The 26553-nt window shown below is 40.1% G+C and overlaps 1 long non-coding RNA gene across 3 annotated transcripts in view; it reads left to right on the top strand.

Annotated features, from left to right (window-relative positions):
* Positions 1-21061, top strand: part of LOC149870479 (uncharacterized) — a 306281-nt gene extending 285220 nt beyond the window's left edge. The window contains exons 3-5 of one of the 3 annotated variants that reach the window (XR_016440451.1): positions 10958-11133; positions 15265-15354; positions 18384-21061. This is a non-coding gene — a long non-coding RNA (uncharacterized LOC149870479). Of the gene's footprint in view, positions 1-9254; positions 9348-10957; positions 11134-15264; positions 18065-18383 lie in introns of those variants that run through there. The other 2 variants (XR_016440452.1, XR_016440450.1) reach the window with 2 other exon arrangements.
* The last annotated feature ends 5492 nt before the right edge of the window (positions 21062-26553 follow it).

The following is a 26553-nucleotide window of genomic DNA, read 5'->3' as shown; positions in this document are numbered from 1 at the left end:
CAGCACCACAGCAATCATGAGCTGCATCTGCTACCTTAAAATATGTAAAAAAAACTTTTAAAGCTGTGTCTATGTCCGAATTGCTGATTCTCCAAATCAGCATCAAATCTTCAGATTTGGATCCAGCTGAATTGAATCAGGGACAGTGATCCAAATCAATTAATCAAATCACTGTCCCTGATTTGGGCCAAATCTGAATCTAAATTGAATAGGGCCCACTTCACATGCCCCTAACTGCCATAGAAAAAACCCTGCATGTTATTATAGTATTATGAGATTGGAAACACCTTTTAAGTCTGTTGTGATGTGCCATAATACACATGATGCAAAACACATGAGGATTGTACAGACCCTGGCATTCAGTTTTGATCTAACAGAACAAGATGAAGTGCTTCCCAGGTTTTAAAAACTATATAGTCCTGCAACTTGCCAAATATGAAACAAAAGACCTAAATTGGAGGGATGCACTGAAATGTATTTTACATTTTTGAAATGGGAGTGGAAACTATATCCAACTGGTAGGAAAGACACCGTTTCATTGGTCCAACAGAAATGAAGTAGAAGGAAAGATGGAAGAAGAATCTTTACATCATCACGAGGTACACATCATAAAGCACCATTGTGTCATTGTGATATAATTGTTCATGGTCCTTTGCAATCATGGAACAAAAGTATTTGTCAGCTGTTAATGACTGGCTGTATAGACACTTCAGTCTTTTTTATTTTGTAACATGTATAGCTGTTTACTAATAATGCTTGTGCATCCCCCTTCATTAAAAAAAAGGTTGAGGTCTTATCAGACACTAGCGGATGGACAATATCTAGCTTTTTATTTTAAATAATGCTTTAAAAAGTTTTGGAAGAAAGCATACATAACAAAGACAATTGTGTCTACCCTGTAAGCAAGTATTAGCCAAGATTATTGATACTGATTACTTTATTTTCTTTCCATACCAGCAGTTTAATTTTTGCCTGCCACTATTTTGCACAACAAGGATCTTACTATCCTTTTCCTCCTTTACCCTTTCCTTATCTCTGTACATTCCATTCAGTTTGTTTCTGGTGCTAAATGTAAGCCCCGATTCTAAACTTTTTACACTCAAGGCACCCCTTGGAATATGTTAGCTCTTAGATTTTACTCATTTTTTACTACATAAAAATAATAAAGTAATTCTTCTTCTGCAAAGAACTCAGAAAAAACACAGCAGGCCTGAATGTTCTTGACACTATGGATTCCAGTTTGAAATCTCTGGGTTTATTACATGAATTATATACGTCTTTGCACACCTATCATTGCTAACATTTGAACAGCATGCTGTGGCACCCTTAAAGGAGCCTATGATACCCTGATTGAAAACCTCTGATATAGGCCCTAATCCTACAATACATGGCTATCAGTTGTGGCCTGCATGTATGCAAAAAATTCTAATCCACCATAATATATAGGATCAGAGCTTTAAACTACAAGGTCTTTAAAATAGGGGTAGTCTCTTATCTGCACCATTCTGTACTGTGTACCATTTTGCCTAGATGCATATATTTAAAAAATGTTGTTGTAACACCGATTCAACCGTTAGTGTAAACATAATTATACAAGTTTAAAGGTATTGTATATTTGTGAAACTTACTCCCCTCCTGGATAAGAATAAGCTATGCTGCTTTAAGCATTTTATACCAGTATAATTCCATCCCCATGACAGGTGTTATACTGCTTGAAATACAATGATAATTTATGGGCGTTTTTGTACATATTCTCAACATGGTGCCGAGTACTTTTAAGGTTGTTTGCTGGATTAAAGTATGTTCTTGGGATCCCATTCTAGAATGTGCATATAGATAAAATGTAATCTGGGATACATGATTATTTGTCCCCATGTAAATACTTCATATGCATGAACTATTCAGTTAAATGAGTAATTTCCACTTAAACTGACTATAAAAGTTTTTATTCACTATTTTTTAAATATCTGCCTTCCTGAGATGGGAATTGTCCAAATGAAAAAAATAGAAGACAGAAGAATAGAAGTTTCCAATTAGATAGAGAATGGTTACAAGTATTGCATAGTTATCCTGTCTCAGATTGTACAAGTCTTGTTATCTCTGCAGGGCTCATGTATGTTGGTCTGTTCATATGCTATGCCTCTTCTTTCATAGTATTCTAGATATAGAGCAGTGGAGTATCTGGAAGTTCACTAAAGTAGCTGGAAATTTACTGAACATGAACCAACACACAGTTACAAAAATGGAAGGGAATCTTCCATAATAATGGGAAGAATTTAAAAAATGAGGGCAGGTGTGATGGAAAATGGAGAATGGGGGTTTTGGAAAGAAAAAGTCATTAAAGATGTTTTTGGGTTAGAAGCCTGTATAATAGCAGAGGTAAGAGAATCATAGAATTATAGAAAATTAGGGTCATTTAGTCCAGCCCCCTGCTCAAAGCAGGATTATCCCCATCTAGATCATTCCAGCCAATGCTTTGCTTAGCCAGGCCTTAATAGATCTTTACTCTGTCTCTGTCTGTCTGCCTGTGATGTTTTGCGAAACAGCAGCAGCATAAAAAAAAAAAGTGCTATCAGGAACTCTGCACAAAATTCTCAAGTCATGTTTCTATTTCTTACTCATTTTATGAGGTTGCCTCTGTGTGTATTTTTATTCTACCTTGCCTGTAACATGAACATTCAAAAGAACAATTTTCTGTCTACTAAACTATTTACATTTATTATTTTCCATGAGGAATTGGTGAATCCACTGCATTTAGTAGTGTCCAGAAGGAGTAGGTGTTATACAAATAGAGACCACTGCTACTTGTTCTGTCATCTGCCACTACTGAGATCAGTCTAACTCCATCCTCTTTGGAACAAGCCTTCAGGCTGCAATAAAATCCTCCCCCCCCCCCACAAGTCTACTCTTCTGTAAACTAAATAAGGCCAGTTCCTTTAGTCTTTCCACATAAGTCAGAAGCCCCAACCCCCTAACAATTTTTGTTGTCCTCTGTTAAACTCTCTCCAATTTGTCCACATCCTTTCTGTATTGGGGACCCCAAAACTGGACATAGTACTCCAGATGTGGCCTCACTCATGTCAAGTAGTGGAATAATCACTTTTCTTGATCTGCTGGCAACACACCTACAGTTGCAGCCCAGAATGCTGTTAGGCTTGTTGGCAACAAGGGCATACTGATGGCTCATATTCTGTTTATTGTCCACTGTAACCTCTGAATCCTAGCCTACCCCTCAGTGTGTCTATTATTCCCCCCAGCTTGGTGTCATCTGCAAACATCCTGCTAAGGATGCATCACATCTTATCTTCTAGATTATTGATGGAAATATTGAATACCCTATGGCACTCCACTTGATACCGGCTGCCAGCTAGACATTGAGCTGTTGATTGCTACCATTTGAGGCCAGCAACCCAGTCTATCCACCTTACAGTCTATTCATCCAAACCATACTTCCTTAGCTTGTTTGTGAGAATTCTGTGGGAGACAGTATTAAAAGCTCTACTAAAGTCAAGGTATCCACTGCTCTCCACACATCCACGGAGCCAGGTGTCTAGTTATAGGAGGCAATCAGGTTGGAACAGTGAACAGTGAAATATATTTCCAATAAATGCAAAAATGTTGCATAGAAGAAGGAAACAATGGCATATCCTACCTTATGGGAGCATTTCTCAATAAACCTGTTGTTTCTCATGGAAACATTTTGTAGCATTTGGGGAAAGTATCAGCTTGCCCAGAGACTAATTTTACCAAAAAAATAAATGAATGGAGGCAAGCACATGAGCTGTTAGTTTAGGATTAATTTTCTTATTCTTTATTTGCTTCCCCTAGGCAGCTCCTCCTGGAATGTATCCATCCCTTTCATCCTATTGCCTCCTGCCTCTCCCCCCTCCCCGAATTTCCAATAGTCTGATTTAGGCTGCTATCCATTTAAATTTCATGGATTTATGGATCCTGTTTTTGGCACTAGCATCTTTAACACTTTGTACAGATAACCTGGGCACCTATTGTGGACTGTAGTTACCATCATATGAAAATGAGCCTGTTTAAATGTTAGACTGAGCACTAAGGTGCTTAAGTTGCTGTAATAAATTTAGGGTCAGATCCAGAATGGTATTATGAACATCATTTGCAAAGATTGAAACAAATGGGAGCTTGGCTATCATTTAAATGAAAAGAAGTTACATCTCATTATGTATCTGGCCTATGACACAAATGTGTATAGTATAGTTCCATTTCTATTCAACATATTTAAGTAAGAAGTTGGCTACACATTCCTCAATATGCATTTAAGAAAATTTGGTTTTCTACCCATTGCTACCCTTTTGAACTACTGGATTTATATTTCATTTTGGACTTGTTCTTTTGTAGTAAAGAAAATTTTAAAGTCTCAGTTAGCTTTTTATGTTTGAAAAGCATAAGGCTTCCATTGATTATAGGAATATTCAGTGGGCAAGTTTAACTAAATATTCACAGGGTCAGAGCACATGAAAATAATTTTGTGGCTTGGTGAATATCACAGTCCCCTGAGAAATTCCATTTCCAGTCTTTTCTCCAATGAACGCTTAAACATTTTGTAGAAAGTGGAAGTACTTCAACAAGAGATACAGAGCGTGCCAAAGTCCCCATTTGCTGGAATATTATCCTAAGAGGCGGGATCCCCAGGTCTAAGCCCCTGCTCTAAATCAAACATAGGAAAGATTTGAAGCTAGATATCCCACATCACACAAATGCTTTGACTTTTCAGCATAAGGGTGGATTTTGTGCAAATTCCATTTTGGAGGGTATGTTTTGACAATGCCTGCTGAACTGGGCCTTGCAAGTGAGACTGACAGAGGAATGCCAGCTTGCAAATCCTTATAGGCCCAAGGAATTCAGAAATCTCCAGAGTTTTGCAGCTCCTAAGTGAGACTTAGGGGATACACATTTTGGCTTTGGGATCCAAAAGTGGCAGTTGGGCTTCTAAGTGCATCCACATATTTAACTGCAATTTACTTCAAGGTTAGCAACATTGATTGCAATGAAGTTATCTCCTTTGATCATAGTGTATAGTAATTTAGATTTAGGAAGCCTTGTTTCAACCACAAAGCCAAACCACCACATCAGTTCGAGGCACCATCTCAAAGACGTGAGAGATTTTGAAGATATGATGTAATCTTGAGATAAAGTTCCAAACTTAACAATTCTAGTGACACAATAAACAAACAAACAAACAAAAAACCCAAATTTTGATATATTAGGCATATATATGGGGATTACTTTAGGAGGTCTATAGTGCCCTGCTTGATAACCATGAAGAACCTTTGTGCCATGGAACAGACTCACAACTCCGAAATTGTTCCAGTAAAGCATCATCACAGTCTCATAAATTCTAATGCTTGAAAGCAACAGAACATACACTGCATCATTTTCAGTAATGTAGAGAAGGAGCCAGACAAAGATTTCTTCTTTCAAGAAATGTGTAGGAGAGCTACAAAAGCAATGGTAAATCTTCTCTTCCTACCCTATCCACACACAAATCAGCACTATCTGATTTCTTTCCATGTAATAACACTGAATCTCTAGTAAGTAGGTCAGTGTTTCCAGACAAGCAGCAGAAAAGGACAGTGCTATCCTTTTGGATAGCTCTGAATCTAAATGGAGCTGAAATGGCAGTTGTCAGCGTAGAGATCTAGCAAAGTGAAAATTAAAAGCACCATGCAGCTTCAGTCCTATCCCAGTATAACACAGCACTCAGGAAGCAAGAAAAAGTTGTGTTCAGCAGGCTGATCATATTGTTCTTCTCTTTAACACTTAAGAGCATGAATGATGACTAAGTTCCTCACACATTTCCTGCATTTAATGGTCTGCACAAAGATGCATACAGATCTTTGGGGAGCATGGATTGTGTTAAAAACGGCCACCCAATCTAACTTCTTCAAATGCAGACCTTACGTTTGGATCCATAGTTAGATCCAAGTGCAAACTATACAGAAGTTTAGGAAGCTTAAATCAGTCTAAAAATGGCTATAAGTTAACTGTACCTCAGAGGTAATCTACCTTAGATTGGGTCTGGTGAGATGGATCTAACTGAACTTCTGTACAGTTCCCAGTGAAGCTCTGGAGCTGGGAAAGCCCAGCTGCTGGCCTCAGCCCCAGACTGCACTTTTCCTACCCTGGCACTGGGCTATTTTTAGCCCCTCTAGTGCCACTTCCAAATGTATAACCCCCCACCCACTGCAGAACAGCTAGTCCCTTCCCAAGCCTACAAGCCATTCTTGATGCCAATTTTATTGTTGTTTCCTGCTGCTAGGAGCCGAGGAAGTAAGTCAGATTGGGGGAAGGGTGGTGGGGGAGGACGTTCCTGCCAAATCCTCTCAGACCGCAACCTCCCCACAGACCCCATCACCCACCCAATGCTTCCAACCCCCCTGCAGACCCCACCTACCCCACGCCAAATCTAACCTCCCTGAATATCTATACATACCCTACTTATTGTTCTGTGCCTGTAATTACCTAGAAATGTGTTGTTGATTTTTATTTTTCAGGAAATGTGGATTTGCCTTTCACTATTTCTTTCATACTTACTGAACAAATTGACTTTTATTAGTAAATGTTTAGGATTGGGAATCCAGAAAAAAGATGACAATGCTGATATGGAAATACAGATCGCCTGAGCGAGGGACTAACAATAGAGGGATGGGGGTGAGGAGGGGAGCGCAAGTGGGTTACAGGAGATACAGTGTTGGCCAACTAAGCCCAGGGGTGAGGGATGGCAGGAAGGGGGAAGGGGAGGGAGGGTGTTCGCAACGCTGAGAGAGAAAGGAGATAGATGCACACAAACCCATTAAAATGGTCCACAGTGGTGGAGGAAGTGGTTTGGAGGAAGTGCCTCAGTCCATATAGTCTCATCACAGGGGTCGTCTTTGGGTGGAGCGGGGTCGTCCGTGGTTGAAGAATCCTCTCGGAGTGAAGTGAAGGGGGGGGCGGTTCAGGCAGTTCCCTCCAGGTCCGGGCCAGCGGCAGCTCATCTGGTGGGGTCGGAGTACTGGTGGTGGCCCATGATGTGTTCCATGTAGATGTTGCGGGACCAACGGATGGTGTTGGACACCGTGAGGCAGCGCATCAGCTTGGCGTAGTGGTGGGAGATGCGGCAGGCATGGAGGACGCTCTCATTGCTGGGGCCCAGGCTCCGAGCATTCCTACGATGAGCACGTCAACCATCATGTCGTAGCCCCGGCCCCTCAGGGTGTCGGCCAGCGGGGCGTACTTCTCCTGCTTACAAGCCCGGGTGTTAGTGTAGGCTTGGTGCCGGTTCTTCAAGGGGATGGTGACATCCACGATCATGACCTTTTTGGTCTCTTCGTTGGTGATGACTATGTCAGGTTGCATAGTTGCATCTCTCAGCCCGGGATGGTGCAGTTCACGGGGACGTCCCCCACTGCGGCCAGGATGGCTCTCACCAGGCAGTCCTGGACAGTGTTGTGGCGGCGCTGCCAGGCTCTGGCATGCAGCTTGCAGCTGCACAGCATGTGGAGGAGGGTCTCAGCTGCACAGCCGCACCGTCAGCACCTCTTGTCCCAGTGGCCAAAGCTCATGGCCCTGTTCAGAGGCAGGCAGTTGAGGCGGGCGCGGTGGAGGAAGCGCCAGTCCACGAAGCACGTGAAGCTCCTGCTAGGCATGAAGTGGTTGCTAGCATCCCACTTTGAGGTGACTTTGAAGACCTTGCCCTGGTCAGGTTTGGCCCTCAGGTCGCCAGCGTACTTGTTTCGGATGGCGTCTGTTTCGCCATTTTGGACGGCGTCGGACTACATCTTCCCAGCTTGCCATAAAACTAAAATAAAACCCAAAAGCAAGAGTAAATAGAGTAATAAAAATGGTTGTGTGAAACTAGAGGACTCTATCCTTTCTTACTGACTGCAAAATTCTCTTATATCATGTTGCATATCTATTTTGGTATATCTACAGTGGAAAGCTATTTCAGTGATGGCATGTGTTAGACTGGCTGTGTGCATTTAAATCATTCATTGTTTTCTAGACTAGGAAAGAAGTAGGGGACTCCTTATGAACATTCCTATTATTGCATGAGCTACTAGTTAGCTATCATCTGTGTTTATTTTGGAGCAGGGTGGATAATATAAAAAAAAGGGGATTCACAAATATTTTTTTCCAGCTAGAAATAGCTAGTACTTCATTCTGCTACTAACATACATTCAGCTTCTTTGTCCCCGGGCTACAACATGAAAGTGGGCATAGAAACAGGGAACGCTAAAGGCATCTCAAAAATCAGTAAGCCCCTCTCACTTCACAGTGCCCCAACAGCCTGTTGCCACCTTTGCCTAACCTGTTTCCCAGACTTGGAGGATGCTGCTATGTGTTGAGAATCCTTGAAAAAAGAAACCAGGATAAGAGCAAGAAGGAAAGCACAGAGCAGAAATGAAATCCCAGAAGAAACATCAGTAAGAGACTCGGTTCTGTTTTGAAGAATAACATGTCCAAACTTGGAAGAATCTCTAAATCACCCATGGAACTGAAATCCTGCTTTAAAAAGGAACATAAGTACAACTTTACCTGTGGGCTTACATACAGAATTAGAATAAAAACTGTTTGGATTTATTGATCACATGAAAACTATTGCAATTAGGGCATGGCATAATTTAGAACTCACAACAATTGAAGTCACGGACAACTTTGACTCCAACAGGGTCCCCACAATAAAAAAATTAATAAATGACTGTAAGTATTAAAAATGAGACCAGCCATATGTCCAGTAGTTGCTAGTTACATTTCTTTAATAATTTCCATGATTATTTGATTCACTTAATTGCTGTACTTGTAAATAAGCACTGCTACATTTTTAAGATAGCAGAGGCAGTATTGTGCCAGTTGAGCCAGCGACATAAATGATTACATGTAATGAATGAATACAAGTAGGTCAGCATAGCCCCAGTTTTTAAATGAAATGTTAGCCAGTTGTTGGCACCACTAATTCTAACCTGATTCTTGTCTGTCTAAAGTAAAAATCAGTCCTCCTTCACAAGCCAGTATAAGACTCTATGACTACACACACATTCTATACAATTATAAAAGACCTATTATATAAACTATGCAACAAAGGGACATATGAGATCCTAAAGATATATCTCAAGTTTTCAGTGAGTTTGATGAGGGTTATGGTTAAAAACTGTACTTTGTTCCAAAAATATCTCTAAAGATGAATGTTTGACTGCAGTCTTTGAAAACCCTTGTTTCATTTTTCTGTTTTTTCCTCTTGCCCAGAAAAACCTCTGGAAATGAGACATCCCAATGACTGAAATACCCTAAGAGCACTTTATACATCAGTGTAAGAGTTGCTGCACATTCAAACAAATGTATGCCAAATGTTTCATAATTTGTAGTTTCCTCTGCTAGGCATAAGTATCATCTCTGTGCATAATGCCTTGTTCTGTCTGTAGTCCAAACACTTCTCTAAAATGTTAAACCCTTTGCCACAAGCTTCACTTCCAGGAAGTTTGAATTGGCTGCTTTTCCAACGATGTCTGAAGGATGCCAGTGTTCCTGGCTTTGTAAACTCCGAATGAACCAGTATTCAGGTTTCAGATCAAATGCAGAAGTAAAATTATTTTTTTATAGTTAGGATACTACTTTAAACCTTTCGATTTCTACCAACTCTTTTCTTCTTTGTTGTGTCCACCCTTGTATTTTTGTATTTTGCATACTCTGTTCACTAGACTGGGGGGGAGGGGGGGGCTTGTTTTTTATTTTTTATTTTTACAGCAGTAAATATGAAGTTTGTTTGATTCATTCTTAAACTAGAAACATACAGGCTAGGTACAGACATTCAAAAAGCCTGAGGCAGAATTGATCTAAGGCAGGCTTGTGCAACATACAGCCCATGGGTTGCCATGCGGCCCGCCAAGGCATTTTCTATGGCCCGCGGTCCTGTGACAGAAAACAAAAGTTTACTTTCGTTCCCACCCCTTGTCCCTCCCCCCGCCCCTCAGCAGCTCCCTAATGGCTGCTGAAGGGCTGGGGAAGAGACAAGGTTCCCACATGCACTGTGTCAGCTTGACATTGCAGTGCATGTGGGAAGAGGAGTAGCCATGTGCCGCTCGGGACAGGATGAGCCCAGCTGGAGCAGCAGGGGCTCAGCTGCACTTTCTCCCTACCTGCACTGGTCAGTTCTGAGCTGCACACGGCTCTGCCGCCACTTCTGCTGGCACGTGCCGACCCAGCTGGCCTCCTTCCATCCCCAGCAGCACGTGGGAAGCTGGCTTCAGCCACATGCTGCTTTTCCTGGCCAGTGCCAACCTGGCTGGGCAGGGCACCGGGCAGCTGAAGCAGGCTTCCCACATGCTGCTGGGGGATGCCTGGCTGGGTTGGCACTGGCCAGCAGAAGCGGTGGTGGAGCCTCCTGCCTTTTGGGACCAGCTGACACAGGTAGGGGGAAAGTGCAGCAGCTCATGGGGAAGCCACCGCTTGATAGGGGTTGGGATGGGCTGGCCAGGCTGCACCAGGAAGGGAAAGCTGTGGCTGAGCCCCCTGCAGCTGTGCTGTATGCTCCTTTAAGACTGAACAATATGCTCAAGAATAGAGCATGAATGATCTGGGCTCCAACATAAATTTGGAGCAGGTAAAAATCTGTAAAAATACTGTCCGGTGTTTGGATTGTGTTTGCTTCTGTTTCTCGGGGGTTCAACTTGTTACTGCTTGTTAAAGATGTGTTACTAACAAGTTATTAATTCAGTAAAAGTAAATTTTCTTGAAGATTATTCTCAAAAAATGCCCATATTTGTTGCTTTGATTACTTTCCACTCTGGCTGACATCTTTTCCACATTCGATCTGTCGACTTGCATTATGCTCCTTTCATTCATTGAGAAGTGAATAGAAGTAAAAGTGTTTACTTTAGTCAAGTGTTTGGTATTATTTCATTGTTGCTTTTATATTGTTTTTATTTTGGATTTTAAACCACATTTCCAGGCCCATTTCATTGTCACTTCCGGCAACTTCGTTGGTGTCCAAAATCACGTGACATCACTTCCTGATGTGATACCACATCCTGTGAGTTCTTTGAATATGGTTCACCAGTCCACTGGGTGATAAAAAGTTTGTGATCCGGCCCCACATTCAACAAGGTTGGACACCCCTGATCTAAGGTATGCAGTTTTCTGTAAGTGGTGTTGTTTAGATCAGTAGCAAACAGAACACCCATTCGCTCTTTGGTTGGGTGGGTAGGGGAATGCTATTTTAAACTGGGTTCCACCATTTTTAAATCAGTCTGTGTGTGCTGAACTTTTGTTCTGTTATGGGTACAGACTGATTTCCAATCACTTATACTGAATAAAGTCTAATGTCTATGGCCCCAGTGGTAGCAACAGTTAGAAAGGGTTCCATATCAATAATGCTATAAAACTAAGGGTGTCTATGTTCCTGCTCCAGGGTGGCAGGCTTTTTAATTAGAACAGCTCCTTTATAGCCTCGCTAATTAAAACACTGCAGGGTCACCTGTATTCACTGTCCTGCCAAAATGGCCATGGAGGTGTTTTAACTAAAGCTCATTCAGTGAGTTCTAGTTAAAGAGAGCTTGCTGCCATTTTGAAACGTGGGACGCTGAACACATGTGATGCTGCAGCATGCTGGAGCATTCTAAGTAGAACAGACTTGATGAATTGTGTCTGGTCCAACATGTTCTAATCAGAACACGTCAGAGCATGTGTCTAGGCACCCAAAGGTTTCAAATGGATGTTTGAGCAACCTTCCAAACCCTTGAACAGAATATAACAATTTTTCATACACAAATTCTTAACTTATATACAGGTTCTTAGTATTTTACCTTTTTTTTTTAAAGCAGGTTCATTTTAGAGCAAGATCAGTTCAAATAGATGGTTATAAAACAGACGTGTTATTCATTTCATTCAGTTAGAGGACTCTATATACGTTAAAATGAACAGTGTTTGACACTTACAGCATTACATTCAAATTCCAGAATTGCTTTATTTAAGCAGTATTTTTGTGGTGGGTGGTGACCAGATATAGTCCATCTTGGAATCTGTATGTGAGGATGCCATGAAATATCCTTTAAGCTTTATGCTGTCCTCATCACAATAGTGTCAGAGTACTGGCAAGTCATTTCTATGAATAAGTTTCTGAACTAACTCACTTGGGGTTAGCTCAAGGTCATAATAATAAGATACATGTGCACAATGATTAAGAAGCCCAAAGGTTTACAGTAAGGACCATAATGGGACAATGACTTCTATTTTTAGCTTTGAATACTTTCTGAAGAATGATGCACTGAATGCTTATGATTTCCCTGTTTGGAGGTGAATTCTCCTCTGTCTAATGTTTTACCTTAACTGTGTTTAGCGAGGCTGAATTTTACCCTAAAATTCACATTGCTTTCTATGCCACCAGTGGCTGTTTATACTATACTTGAAGTTACAGCAGGATTTTCCATGCATCTCTTCTGCCATCTCTCACATAAGAGAATCCTTGGATCCCACAGAAATTAGTCGATCTACATCAAGAATCTCTATAAGTAGGAGAGATACCAGAAAACTGCTACAATTTCAAAGATCTTTAGCTGATCCACTGGTATCTTTGGAGATTGCATACTTAGAGCCATCAGGAGAGTACACAACTAAGGCTTTACCTATATTGCTTCTGTGTTAAACCCAGGAATATCTTTGGAAAGTACTCTTGTGTATACCCCATTTACTCCTGTTTAAAACACATTGACAGAAATGAGATTGAGAGCAGCTCTTGTCATGCATCAAGAAGCATATAAACACAGAGCCCAGGGACTGCTCTAAGTAACTATATTATCTCAGTTTTGGGAGTTGGTATGCACAGAGCAGGAGTGAGTGGACAAGTGCTCTTGGACTTGGCCTAGAGGCAGCATTTGATGGGCCTGTAGGCACACCTTGACTGTCACACCCCCAACCAAACGCACAACATGTAGCTGTAGTACAACTGAAGATCTGGCCCTCCATACCTATTTGTAATATTTAAATCAGATCGCTGTAGTGCTTACAACCAAATTTAATTAGTCATGCAAAATATGTCAGATAAAAGAGCTTTCAGAAGTTTAAAAGGGCCTCACAAGCTACTATACTATCGAACAAATAATGAGGTTTTATGGGTTTCTCTGTTTATTCATTTGAAGGGTTGGCTGGTTTTTTGAGCTGGGGTGGGAGCAGGGGGATATTTTAGTTTTGGAAGAAGTGAAAAGGAAACCTTAGAAGTCTTCAAAGAAAATCTGCTGCTACCAAACCTAAAGCAACACTATAAAACAGTCACAGTCACATCATTTAAAAGTTGTTTTTCACATAAGTGAACTCTTCTACAATAAATATTCTGGACAGTAGATGTCCTAATTGTTCCTTGGCAATACCCTCTAGCAACCAAACTACTTAAAGAAAGTAACTGACAAGCAGACAGTTATTGACTAAAATCTACCCTTATAAGGCAAGGAGAATGTTTCACATTGATATAGACAATAACCAGCAGACACACATTATTAAGTTTTGCTTTGGGGATAAAGTAGCCACAGCCAATATGATCCTAACTGTTGAAAGATCAGCGATTTTCTAGACAGCATTTTTTTCTCAGGCTCTGCCATGCTTTATAAATTGGACAGGTTAGACAGATCATTAATGTGACTCTCCCAGTCATGGATTTTATCCCTGATGATGAGTTTGTTCAGAAGATAAAACTGTGATGAGCTAAATAGATTGACGATAACCCTGGTAGCTTCTCAAATATTTGTAGGAGATCCATTATGCTATATATATAAAGGTCAAATGGCCCTTTTTACATAATTATTAGGCCAAAAATGCACTGGCCCAAACTTAGAGCTGGTGAACCTGGGAAGCATATACACATACTTCAAATCTGTCACCAGTTATACCCAAGCAATCAATCCTACACTTATCAACTCAAATCCCATTGACCAGAAAAACCATGTTTGCTTTTTGTAAACAAAGTTAACAAGGGAGAAAAATGCTACAACCAAATTATATATTGGTCTAAGTTTTAAAAAGCTGAAGAAAGGAACAGAGTCTTTCTTAACAGCAGGCACGAAGCCATTTTTATTTATACTGCAGTATGTCTTAAAATGACTAGTGGGGTTTCTTTTTACATTTTTTCCAGAAAGAGCTATTTTGAAAGCTATGGCATCTGCAAAAATAGGAATAAAACATGACCACAGCAAAAGCACTTTCATCACTGCATAGATCTATTTAACAACAACCAACACACCTCAAAGTATTCCAAGGTCTGGGTTGTTATTATCTAAGCTATCAGAGCCTGTTGGATATGTATAATCAGGCTGGAAATGTCATGGAAACAGCATGTATCACAAGAGTTCCAGCATTACTTACTTCTGGAAAATGCTGGCACAGCTTTATTTATAGGTCTGAGTTTTCTTTCATTTAAACTGCTGTAAGCATTCATTCTAATGCAAGACTGATTCAACAAGAGAATTGGGGCTCTTGTCTGGGTATGTCCCAGTTGTGTACTTGCACACAAATCACAACAAAATAGCTTCATATTATTATTTCAAACCTCAGTTTAGATATAGTTTAGCTCTAGTTTTGAAATATAAATTTATGTTTCAGACACAGGTTTGCAGCAGGCTGGGGAGAGAGAGAGTTTTATTTGAACCAGTTTGTTCATGTTGAATCTGTGTCTAATAAGTCAACTGGATCTGTGTCTTATCTCTTATTAATAATATAGTTTCAGTCCAACAGTCACAGCAAATTTGTATTAGTTGGCATATATTGTATGCCAAAGTTCATACCTTATTGTTGTTGAACTGTTTGCCCTCTACATCCATTCACACAAATACCTTCAAGTGTTATTACTAAAGTGAAGTATGGTCTGAAAGGAATAACTATTTTTAGATCTGACCCAGGTCACCAGATTCTTTCTTTTTTCAATACAGCTTTTAAGCCAAAGTAGGTAAATGGGCCACCTTATAATGTCTCTGTTTTGCTTGTGTGTGGACCTGGGTGTTAAGTCAGTAAAATAATATGTTAGGGGGGAAAAAGACAGCAGAATTTGACTGCAGTCTTTCTGACCACGTGTTCTTTTCTTGTCGGGGCAGATTTGAGTTTCAGAGTGGTAAACCTTATCATCTGAGATGGACAGATCTGAAAACAACCCCAAGCTGTTCACACATTGTCCCCTAAATCATTCTGTTGCAGGAACAACCTTGTTGCTTTCGGTAAGTCATATGATAGGTGTTAGCTGCTAATCCCAATTTAAACTGTTTGTTTCTTTTCCAGTATGCTCCAATCAGCAACATGAACCACAACTAGTGCCCAGCAATTGGAGAGTAGCAGATGCCTGAATACCATGTTTTTCATCTCACTTCAGTATCCTTGACTCATGCATCCTGTCTGAGCTAATGTTAGTTTTCTGATTGCAGTTTGTCTGGAGCTGTGGACTCTCATGAAGTGCTTGGGCTGTCCCAGAAGGGTCACTCCTAGTCATTAGCAGAACTAGTTCTGTCCTCAACTTTGTTGTCCTCTTGTTGACTGTGTCTGTGAGGTAGCTTGCAGGGCCAAATTCCACTGTCAGTTTACATCTGGAATTAATCTGCATTTTATATTGGTGTATCTGTGCAAAAAAAAAAAAAAAATTAAGGCATAAGTTTAAAACACTCCTAAGTTATTCCTTAGATAAATTCAAGCTGGGATTTAATAGCCATATACTATTTAAGAGGTAAGCCTTAAAGACATAGCCAGTAATCACTACCCAAGAAAATAAACTAGAAAGTTAAAGAGTAATGGATATTGCAACACCCATCTTACTCATCCCATTATCCCAACTGTACTATTTTACTAATTCTCTTGTGTAAAGAAAAAACGTCAAATAAGACATTTCTATCGTGTCTGCTGCACCTTTTGTTTTCTCTTTCTACACTCTACTTTTCTCTGTACGTAAAATGTTATGGTATTGACATCTTATACCAGTAATATCACATTTGGTTAGGATATTATTGTGGAACATTTTTTTTTAAAATGTGAAACTGAATATCCTTCATTTAGCGAAGAGTACCCAGAGTCTGAGCACTGAATGCAAGTTAAAGTTGGCAAAAAGAAGGTCAGACAAAATGGAAAAAATGAGAAAAATACAAAAATAGCTTTGGTATATTTCGCATTCTGTTAGCTATGATTTATAATTACTCACCAGGGACAGGAAGGAAACAATATTTCAAGAGCAAGCTTCTGAACACACATGTTTTAACTGAGTTTTAAAATGTTAAAAGCATAGATAAAATTCTGTTTTGATCATTTACCAACTGATAGCAACCAAAGTAGAGATGTAGCTCATTTAAAGTTAGATAATTGTAACTTCACTTCTAAACACACATTGAAATGCAGAGTTGAAAGAATAGAGAGTAGAACTGAGCAAAAAAAAAAAAAAAAAAAAGACGTTTTTAATGCTCCTTCAAACTTTTGGGAAATTTAGTTTAAGTTTCCTTTCATCTATTTAATGGGTTGGCAAACTTTTGCTAACCACTGGCCATCCCTTGTGACTAAGATGGCACCATGGGCTGCCATCACCTACTGCACCCCAGATTCTGTTCTGTGCAGATGGGCTGATCTCTCCACTGCCTTTCCTTCCCTGAAGCTGCCTCTGAAAGATGTGGTGAGGGGCAATTTAGAGTCTCCAATTCAGTGAACAGAGGATGCAGTGTTGGGAAAAGACAGCAGCCCTCTGCATAGAGCAGCTCCCTGTACAGAACTGGAAACACATGGAGCTCTCCATAGGAGCTGGTATTAAGGAAATTAGCCTACCCTTAGTAAAATGCACAATGCAGAATCCAGAGCAGTTCTGATGGCCAGGCTGTAACAGGAAATCAGCATACTTTTAGTAATACATAGTCCAGATCAAGGGCTGAATCCAGTCTCTTTGGGACCTGGAACCGGCTCAGGGCCATAGATTGCCAACACAATTTTGTTATTTACCATATGTGTCCCTAATTTCCACAGTATACAAGTACCTCACAAACTTTTATCCTCACAAAACTTTTCTTTGTAGCAGGGAAATATTCTTATCTTCATTTTACAAATAAGGAATTGCGATACAATGCGCAAAGTCACACAGGAAGACTCTGGCCCAGTCAAAAGTTCCAGTCTCCTGGGGCCCAGTCCAAATGTTTATCCATCGTCTTTCTTCCATATCCCCTTGCCCTTTCTTTCCCTTATGAATATGCTAATGAATGAGTATACTAATCAGAATGTTTGTGGAAAGGGTGTATTTTTAAAAGGACAACTTAGGAATATTTGTGAAAAGCAAACTGAATACAAATGTACACCTTCAAACCACTCAGCTTTACCAACTTACTTAACCATGTAAGTTTAAAGAGACTACTCATGTGCCGTAGGTCATGAACACACTCCAGTATGTTGAAACACCAGGCTTCTTATGAGCGATGCTCAACAAACAGAAATGTGGTGTAGCCAGCACCCCTCTGGCAGGTTTACAGCTATATAACTGCCATTTTTGGCACTTACACCTAATTTGTGATCCTACTCCCCCTACTCTCCCTGCAGTGGGGACGTGTAAGCAGCCACACAACTACTGAGTGTGCACAATAGGCTGTGTGCTCACTGGGCAGGTATACCTCCTGACTAAATCCTACAATTCTGACCAGATTAGGAGGACAGCAATGACGAGGAAGACCCTCCCATGTTTTAGCCCCAACAGCTGAGCAATGAGGAAATGCTTCTAGGAAGTGAAACACCTAAGTTTGTCCACGCTTCTTTTGATATGGGATTACAAACTATACATAAATGCAAAATACCTGTTATACAGTTAGAAAAATGCCATTTTGGGCATGTAAAGTGAAATAGGATTTCACCTTATCTATTATGAAAACCTTTTAGAAGCTCTGACATGACATCATTCTTGAGATGAATGAAATAAAGTGTTTATGACCCAGGGGCTCTAAGGACCTGGTTATCTTTCAATCATTTATTTTATATAAACATCATACTACTCAACTGGGTAAGAACTAGTGAAATGAACGATGGACTGAAGCATAGGCAAAGTGAAGGAAGAATAAGTATAAATCAAATTGCCCAATAACTGTTTGGTAGTGCATACCACTTGAAGAGGAGGTAAAGGAGTTTTTATTTTAATAATAAGATTATAGTCTACACTGAAGAAGCTTGTTTCAAAAGAAGATGCTCTAAGGATGAAAGTGGAGACGTAGAGTAAGCACTGGGTCACGAAGAGAAATTCAGGTGACTAATAAGGTACCAAAACAAGAGAGGTGGGAGGGAGGGGGGCGAGTTGTTAAAAATGAAGGAACTGGATGTGCATGCAGCCTCAAACAATAATGCCAAATCTGAAGTTGCATGAATCAATGTGATCTTCCTTATTAGTACTCCAGCATCATGAAGTATGCACGATGTTTCTGTAAATTGACTGAGAACTCTGCAGTGATACCATGAGCATCCTAGAAAGTATTGGTACTTCCCAATTCATCTTGGTTAAGCAAAGAGCCCTTTCTGCTGAGCAACTAGCAGCCTCTACATGTGTTCCATAACAGCTTCTACCATGGAACCTATCTAGTCTACTACCAGCCTCTACACCTTGATTTGTTCTCGCTGTCATAGTATGTGGTAAATGGTAAGAAGAAGGTCATGTGCAACCTGGATCCTAATGGAATGATTTTTCCAGAGCAGATCAGCTGAGCCCCAGATCTAGATAAGCCATCACTACACCTATAAATATCTAGAGGCGTCCTTGCTGGACAAACATTTTGGCAGACTTTCTTCTTTTGTACAAGAACTATCCGATATGATGATAACCATGCAAATCAATTCTACTTACCTCTCTTTCTCCATCTGTCACTCCTTGCATTTTTAAATGATAAAACTGTGTTCAAATTGTATCATTGCTGTGCTTCCCTCCCCTCCCCCGCTTTTTCTTCTCTCAGATAATGGGTTGATCATACCTCCATTTAACATGAGGAAGGCTGGGGTAGTACGGAAAAGCCCTGCACTACTAGGCTTCATAGAGGCATTATTGTTCTGTACAATATGAAAGATAATAGTTTGAAAGATAAATCAGAACCCATGCTGCAAGGCTGTTAATTAATTGCAAATTGATTCAATGGACCTCAAAAGAAGCTATAAAAAATCTAGGGGTAAATATGCATTAGAGCATCCCAAACCTTCTTTATATTAATTTAAACCTCAACAAAATAGACACCTTGTTTGTCCCTTTAGATCTAACTAGGATGAATGTGCCTTTCCCTTTAGCAGGGCTGCTCAAGTCCTGATCCCAATACCTGTAATTTTCAGTTTCATCCGCAAAGATTTGTAAATTTGTGTGTAGCAGCCTCTCTTAGGATCAGGCACAGTAAAGCCAGCCCCAAGCTATGTTAACTATGTATACCTGATTTGATGTGAAACTGGTGGGCAGAAGGATGAGGATTTACATTATATAATGGTATAATCCATTACATAGAACCTTCATCAGATGTAAAAGCATGTTTCATCCTTTTAGTACCAAAGACATCCTGAATGCTCTTTTCTGTTGATAGGCTTTGAAAAGCTCCAGATGTTAATTTTGCAATGATTTTACCTAAGAGGGATAGGTGAAGATTGCTAACTTCCCTTCTGATACAGGTGGTGCATTGAGTTATCTGGTAAATAAGTGGGGTGGATAGGGAACATGACTCATTGTTCTTGGACCAGAAAAGGGACAGATATCATTTATTCATTATGTTCAGACACTAACCCAGAGTAGGTTATTGCTCCCTAGGGAGTGTCCACAGCTCACTGCAGGCATTTTAAACAGTTCCATGGGGATGCAGGTATGTGGAAGTCTCTCCAAATAAAAGATGTTTGAGTTATTTTTAAGCCAGCTAAAGTGCTTGGGCCAAATTCTCAGCTGTTGTGAATTTGGACAGCTTCACTAACCCTGATGGAGCTATAACAGGTTACACCAGCTGAGTTTTTGCTTTCTCCTCCATGTATCTGGGCAGAGAAATAACTGCAGGAACCTAGTACAGATAAATATCAAAGTAGTATATTAAAGGTATATATTAAAAGGACAAAGGCAGATGTGTATTACTTCTTTTGTGGCATCACAGAAAAAATTGGGCTGGAGGGAACCTAAGTGATCCATGTCCAATCTTCTGCTCCCTTCATCCTCTTCTACAGAAATACTTTGTGATCCTTGTGCTACACAGAAGAATGGCAAGAAGCCAGGAAGCATCGGTCCTGGGCACCTGGATCTATCTCGTATCAAGCAGTACTGCATTGCTTCCAGCTCAGGACAGAATATCACTTGACAATCTGGCCTGTAACAAGAACATGTACTGTAGTCTAAACATAGTCAAATAATTGTGTTGGCTACTGAACAGACAGCTTTGTCAAGTTATTTTTACAGTGGATAGGAATTATTTTAAAAATTACATGTTAGTTACATTTTTCCTCCAATCTGGGAACATAAAATCATAAAGGTTAAGTATTTATCTTGCAAACTAGGTTCTTATGTTTGACATAGCTATAATTGATTATAATGGTTAGTATTACTACTACATTGCAGGGGCACGTTATATGGAGCGCTTATTATAGCATGCAAATACTTACACACCTACAGAATGCCCTCAGTTCTCAAATTCAGGCAGCTTAATACATTTTTTGTCCCCAGTAGATATTTGAGCATTTATTTTCAGTTGCACTGAGCTGATCTAGCATTTTTTAATTACTTTATAAATGATCTATATAGAGAGAAGTATTACAATGGAGGGGTAGGGGCATTAGCACAGTTAATGCTGAGAATAGCTAATACTATTTTATATATATGGCTGATACTGTAAGTAACCATCTCTTGAAGAAAAACTGGAATGAGACTGCTTGAAAATCTCAGTCTGGTCTTCAAAATCTCAGTCTTCAAGAATTTGAAGAATGTAATATATTAATATTTATGCACCTTTCTAGTCCATGGGGGAACTACTGCCCCAGCAATCAATAAAGCTATATTCCAAGGTCTCTCTCAAGTCATCTGTTAATAACACTGTCAGTCACAACATTGATTTTTTCAATTCATTGTTTCTCCCATTTTGCTTTGGATTTTCTCTCTGTCACTCCTGCAAAAATAAAATGGAGCAGGATACTAACTTTTAAGAAATTCCTGTATTAATAATAAGTCTATGGGTCTCATGGAGGCAAAAAGGTTTTAAGCCTACCTGAAGACGGCTTTTGCAGCACAGAACAGGGGAGAACAAGAGCTAGTTTAAAATAAAAAAATCAGAGAAGTAATACCTGCCAACAAAAAAATGTTAAAGTCCAGTTCTACAAACCTGGTTGTGGTGGTGACTTTTGCAATTCAGGAGTCTCTCTAACAACACCAAGTGTGCAAACCCAGATTCTTTCTTGAATAAAAGAGAGACTGAGAAAAAAGTTATCATTCTACTTTCCAAATGTAGGCCCTAGCCATGCAAAAACTCATGTATGTGATTCACTTTATGCACTGGGTACTGTCCCACTGAAATCAAGTCTAGTGTGAAAAGTGAAGAATATATGCAAGTCTGCCAAATAAAGGTCATACTTCTTTTGTCTTAGAAAATGGACATTTTACAACCAGTTCTATTGCTTGCTGTTCAACATGGTTGACCTGCCATGTGGCTGCAGGTCCTTTAAAAACCCTCTATAATTAAACAAAATATGAGTTACTGGAAGCCACAGTGCATGTAACTCAAGAAGTGTACTATTGCTGACAAAATATCAGTGCAAGAACTGTATGAGTTACAGCATTTCTTCAGTATCTCAGTCCCATGTCAAGCTAGCAAAATATCCAGAGCCAAAGATATTACCTAGTTATATACATCATATGTCCTCTACCTTATATGCAGAACATGCAAGATGGCAGCAACAACTGAGTTTGCTTCGGGCACCTTAATGCAGTAGCATAACCAGGGCAAGGAGAGTGGGGCACCAGAGTGGCAGTCCCCAAGAAGCCCACACAGCAGCATTCCTCACTCAGCAGTCCCCCCTTCACTCCTGTCTCCAGTATTTCTGCCTATGGCACCAGAATTGCTAGCCACACCTCTGCCTTAGCACTATGTTTGTGTACTTCAACTTGTCATTTTTTATCTGTGCTGCGAAATGTAAGCACAGCTCAGAACTGCTTGGGTTTGGGATGGTTTCATTTTGAGATGCAATACTCCATGGAGGTTGTTACCCCCTTAACAGCTATTATATATTGTTCTCCCTTGAATCTGCATGACTCCTTCAGTCTGCAAAAGGTCTATCATCAGTCACTATTGGCACTTAAATTCCTAAAGATTTTATAACCCCTTCTAACATCCATTGGTGTCCAATATATTATTTTGGCAACTTTCCCTCCAGTTTCAGGTAGAGAACTGAAGGCTTATAGCTTCAATACTATAAGAAATATGAATGCAAGTATAATATAAGTAAGAGATTGTACATAAGTAATACTTAATATGGTAGAAAAAGAAGCACTTTCTGATTTTTGTGCATAGAGTATGGGTTAGACTATTTTTTCCACTAAGCTATATTTCATAGGAGTTATTAAGCAATACTTTTGACTGTCATGAATTAATTATAATTTTGGCTTGAGAAACTGTAGAGCTTCCCTCTTTCCCCGTTCCATATCTTTTTTTTTTAAGATGTATATTTCCAAACTTTAACAACTCAGCCCACAATGAGTACCATTCTGCCTGAGGTCCATGACTCCAAATCCAGACTTCTACTGTGTATTCTCAAAGCCAAGAGAAACTGCATTCATCATTTAGTCATTAAGAGAAAGAGAGCCAGAAGATTCAGTCTGCAGGGCTGCTCAAAGAAATGTGCCAGAGCCTTGCAGTTAGGAGAATACTTTTAGTTTAACTATTCTTTTAAGCATACTTTTTTACGGTTTTGTTTTTAGTTTTGTTTTCAGACTTTTTTTTGTCTTTGAATTTGTACAGGAGGTGCGTAAGAAAGAGGGGAAGCATTTCTGTGTTCAACCTGTTACAGATCTGCAGAGAAGTGCTTTGAAAAGTTAGGAATGATTTCAATATCAGGTTAATTTATTTTCTGTAATAGGTCTGATGAATCATAATTTCCTCTTTTTGTCCCTATCTTCACCTAATTCCTGGATTGCTGGCAGTTTGGCACAATCTATTTTTGAAATTATGCCCCCTCCCAAAGTAAATTGATCTCTAAAATGTGTGATATCGCTACCTGTGTCTAACAATGTTAGATGAAATCCAAAGACTCATCATATACATATCCAACAAAATATCCTTTACTATTACTGGTGCCTTTCAATACAATACTTCCCATATGTGAAAGCTTCTGTAGAAGTCAAATAACAATTCTCCAGAAGTCCCTGTGGGACAATGATTAAAATCTCTGATAGAGAAGTGTCTTTTTAATCTATGAAGTTTCAGTCTCTGTTGGAATGATGAGCCAAGAATCTAACTATTCCAAAATCAGTTATTCTTTCATGGGAATTAAAAAATAAAAAAACCTGTATGCTATTAGTATCTTTGTCCAGGCCTCTCCCTCCAAGCATACAAGTCTATTGCTGCTGAGAAAGAGTGTTTCTTTTTCTTTAGACATCCAATTCCTTATTATTGAAAGAAAAAGAAAGATTTATTTATATGTTATAGGGAAAGAGAATATGCTCGCTCCCTAATTTTTTATAACATAGTTGTAATGGGATAGATACCGCCAATGAGAGGAAGGTGTTAATTCTTAGCAAAGCAAGCCAAAACAGTGGACTTGCTGTAACCTGGAGAAGGCTGCTCACCCTGCCAGTTAATGGCAACATGAGCACCAGAACACATGCTGGAGAAGAAAATGGCATAAACTGGTCAGGGGGAATAAGCAGCAGCCCCAGCTCCTTTTCTTCTAAGTCTGCCTGTGAGAAAGATACAGAAACTGCTGACAGTCTCTCCATCTAAGGGCCTTGAAAGAAGTCTTGGAGGAGCTGTCAGGCTGGAAGAAAGAAACCCTAAGACATGGAATCTTGTTTACTTTGGCATTTCCTCCACAACTCTGGCCAGGGAGAAGGTCTTTGACACCTGGTCTTGGGCCTCTCTCTCAGCATGGCCCCACTTCTCTGCATACTTGGCAAAGTTGCTCTTTTCCTGTTTTACAATCCTTAGTCTGCCACTGGTAACGCTGGTGCTCATGTTATGTCATCCCCCTCTCTTTAGCTCTTGTCATATAACTTGAGCATTCAAAGCCTGGCATTGCCACTTAGGGAAACACACCTGAGGTATCCCTTCCAGACAAACCAAAGCTTTATTGTTTTTGCCACTATCTAGAGAATGATGTTCCTTTGCACCCTCTAGCCTTTTCCTTCATGTACCTAGACTTTCCCTGACTCCCTCCTCTTGGGTTAGGATAAGGTTGTACAGCACTGGGCCTGTAATGGGGGAGCTGATTTTTATTAAGGCATCTTATTAAGGCATCTTCAAACTCCTCAGAGAAAGGCCTTTCTTAGACCCTGGCTGTGTCTACATGAGATGCTGACTGTGCAGTTGTTAAGGTGCAGTCATTTAGTACTTGCATACACAACCTCTGCTTAGTGCTCTTAATCAGTTCTGGAAAAAACAAGAATTAAGCAGAACCATGTTAAGCAAAACCCAATTTTCCACAGAAATAAATGTAAATAATATCATTTGTTCTGTCCTGCCCTGGGGCCCTACTGGCCCTGACCCTGGGGAACCGGTGGGGGACCTGCACCCAAGTCCGCCTGCTCACTTACTGCCACTCACTGTTTCTTGATGCCACTGCTTCTCCCCATCCCCCTGCTTGCCTGCCTGCTGGCTGACTGCTCCAGTACCCTGTGCTCTGTCTGCCCCACCCTGGGCCCCCACCAACCCTGGCCCCAGGTCACTGGTATGGGCACCATGCTCATGCCCACCTGCCCACTCATTGCCACTCACCACTTCTGTCTGCCACCACCACTGCCACTTCTCCCCACCCTCCCACCTGTCCACCAAAACTCTCAGATTCCACTGAGCACTACAATGAAACTGGCTGAGCGCTCGGTGGAATTAGGTATGAATTTTAAATGAGCGCTATAGTGAAAAAGCACTAAGCAAAACCACATTAAACGAGGGTTGCCTGCACTAAATGCCAGCGTTACTGTGCAGTAGCATCCCCACATGGCTTTTCGGTGACACTGCCTGTGCAGTAGCTCATTACTACTGCATAGTCGTGTTGTGTCATGCTTTGTGCCATGCGATTGTACTCCTACTGTGCAGTCAGCATCCTGTGTAGATGCGGCCCCTGAAACTTAATTATAGGCACTTACTTTTTAAAAAATTCTGGCCTTGGACATTTTTCTTGACAAGCTCTGTAGGCAAATATGCCTGGTGTGTAAATATAACTCCTGAGTTTTTTTAATATTGTCTCTGGAAATTAGAAGTCCAGCTCCTGTTGACCACAAGAATAGCTAGGTGTCTAATTTGTAGGGGAAGAGGAAATTGGAAAGCGTGGGAATCTTCAACAATGGACCACTCTGTTCCACTCGAAGAGGACCCCAATGATCAGACTTCATGGCCTAAGCAGAGGTTAGACTAGGTGATCTCCTGAGATCCCCTCTAGTCCTCCTTTCCTACGATTCTAAGAGTCCTTATAAGGAACCAGGGCATCGTTGTGTTAGTTGCAAACACAATCCTGAGGCCCCAAAATTTACAATCTATGATTAAAAAAAGCATTAGTAACAAATGGATAAAAGCAAAGAGGTTTCCCCTACCCTGGCTATAGACAAAGCTTATTCTCTATAGAATCAGTTACCTTCATAGTTTGGTAGCTTCCCTTGCCTTATTTATTCAGTAATGTCTGCCTACTGTTTAAGCCAGTAGTCACTACTATGGCAGCAATTGTGTCATCTCTAAATAAATCAGGCAGAGCTAATTACCAGGATGTTTATATATAAAGAGAATGCCTGATGAGAAAGACAACTCAGAAACAGTACAACATAATTAAATACAGGTAAAACATTAAATTATTTGTTTAAAGCTTGCCTTAGTGGAGCAAGAGTTTTCTAACTCACTGAATATAAAGTGAGGCCAAGGTTTTCCTTCCAGTCAAAAAGTTGCCTTAATCACTGTTTTTGCGCTTGATCAAAACTCAGCATCTTTGTTGCCCATATTTTTCTCTCATATGTTATCTATGTTGCTAGGTTGAGGAGAGTTTATTGAAAACTAACTGAATAGCTCTCACATGTAGATGCACTGCAGATCTACAATATGTCACCAGAATTTACTGAGCCTGGCAAGAACGCCTTTGTTACAGCTTTTGTTTTAAATCCAGTACTGTGTCAGCCTCCTAAGGCCTAAACTAAGTCTTTATAAAAGGAGCTCCAGATTTATTCTCCCTACTTTGAATAAGTGAAAATGTTTTTGTTGAAACCTCCTGAGAAGTAAATGGATTTACTATAGAATCCCCTATTGTTTATGGGTTTGATGAAAGCATTTGGCACTTAATGATTCCCAGACTATTCTGAGTTTAAAAAAAGAAAGAACGAAAGAAAAAAAGTGAATGAGTTGAGTGTTAAAATGTTTTTCACAAACCTTACAG

This window comes from Crocodylus siamensis, chromosome 2 (assembly GCF_052110815.1).
Source record: "Crocodylus siamensis isolate JL-2025a chromosome 2, ASM5211081v1, whole genome shotgun sequence".
Classification (NCBI taxonomy): domain Eukaryota; kingdom Metazoa; phylum Chordata; order Crocodylia; family Crocodylidae; genus Crocodylus; species Crocodylus siamensis.
The sequence above is the reverse complement of the archived record's forward strand: the minus strand, read 5'-3'. Positions and strand labels throughout refer to the sequence as shown.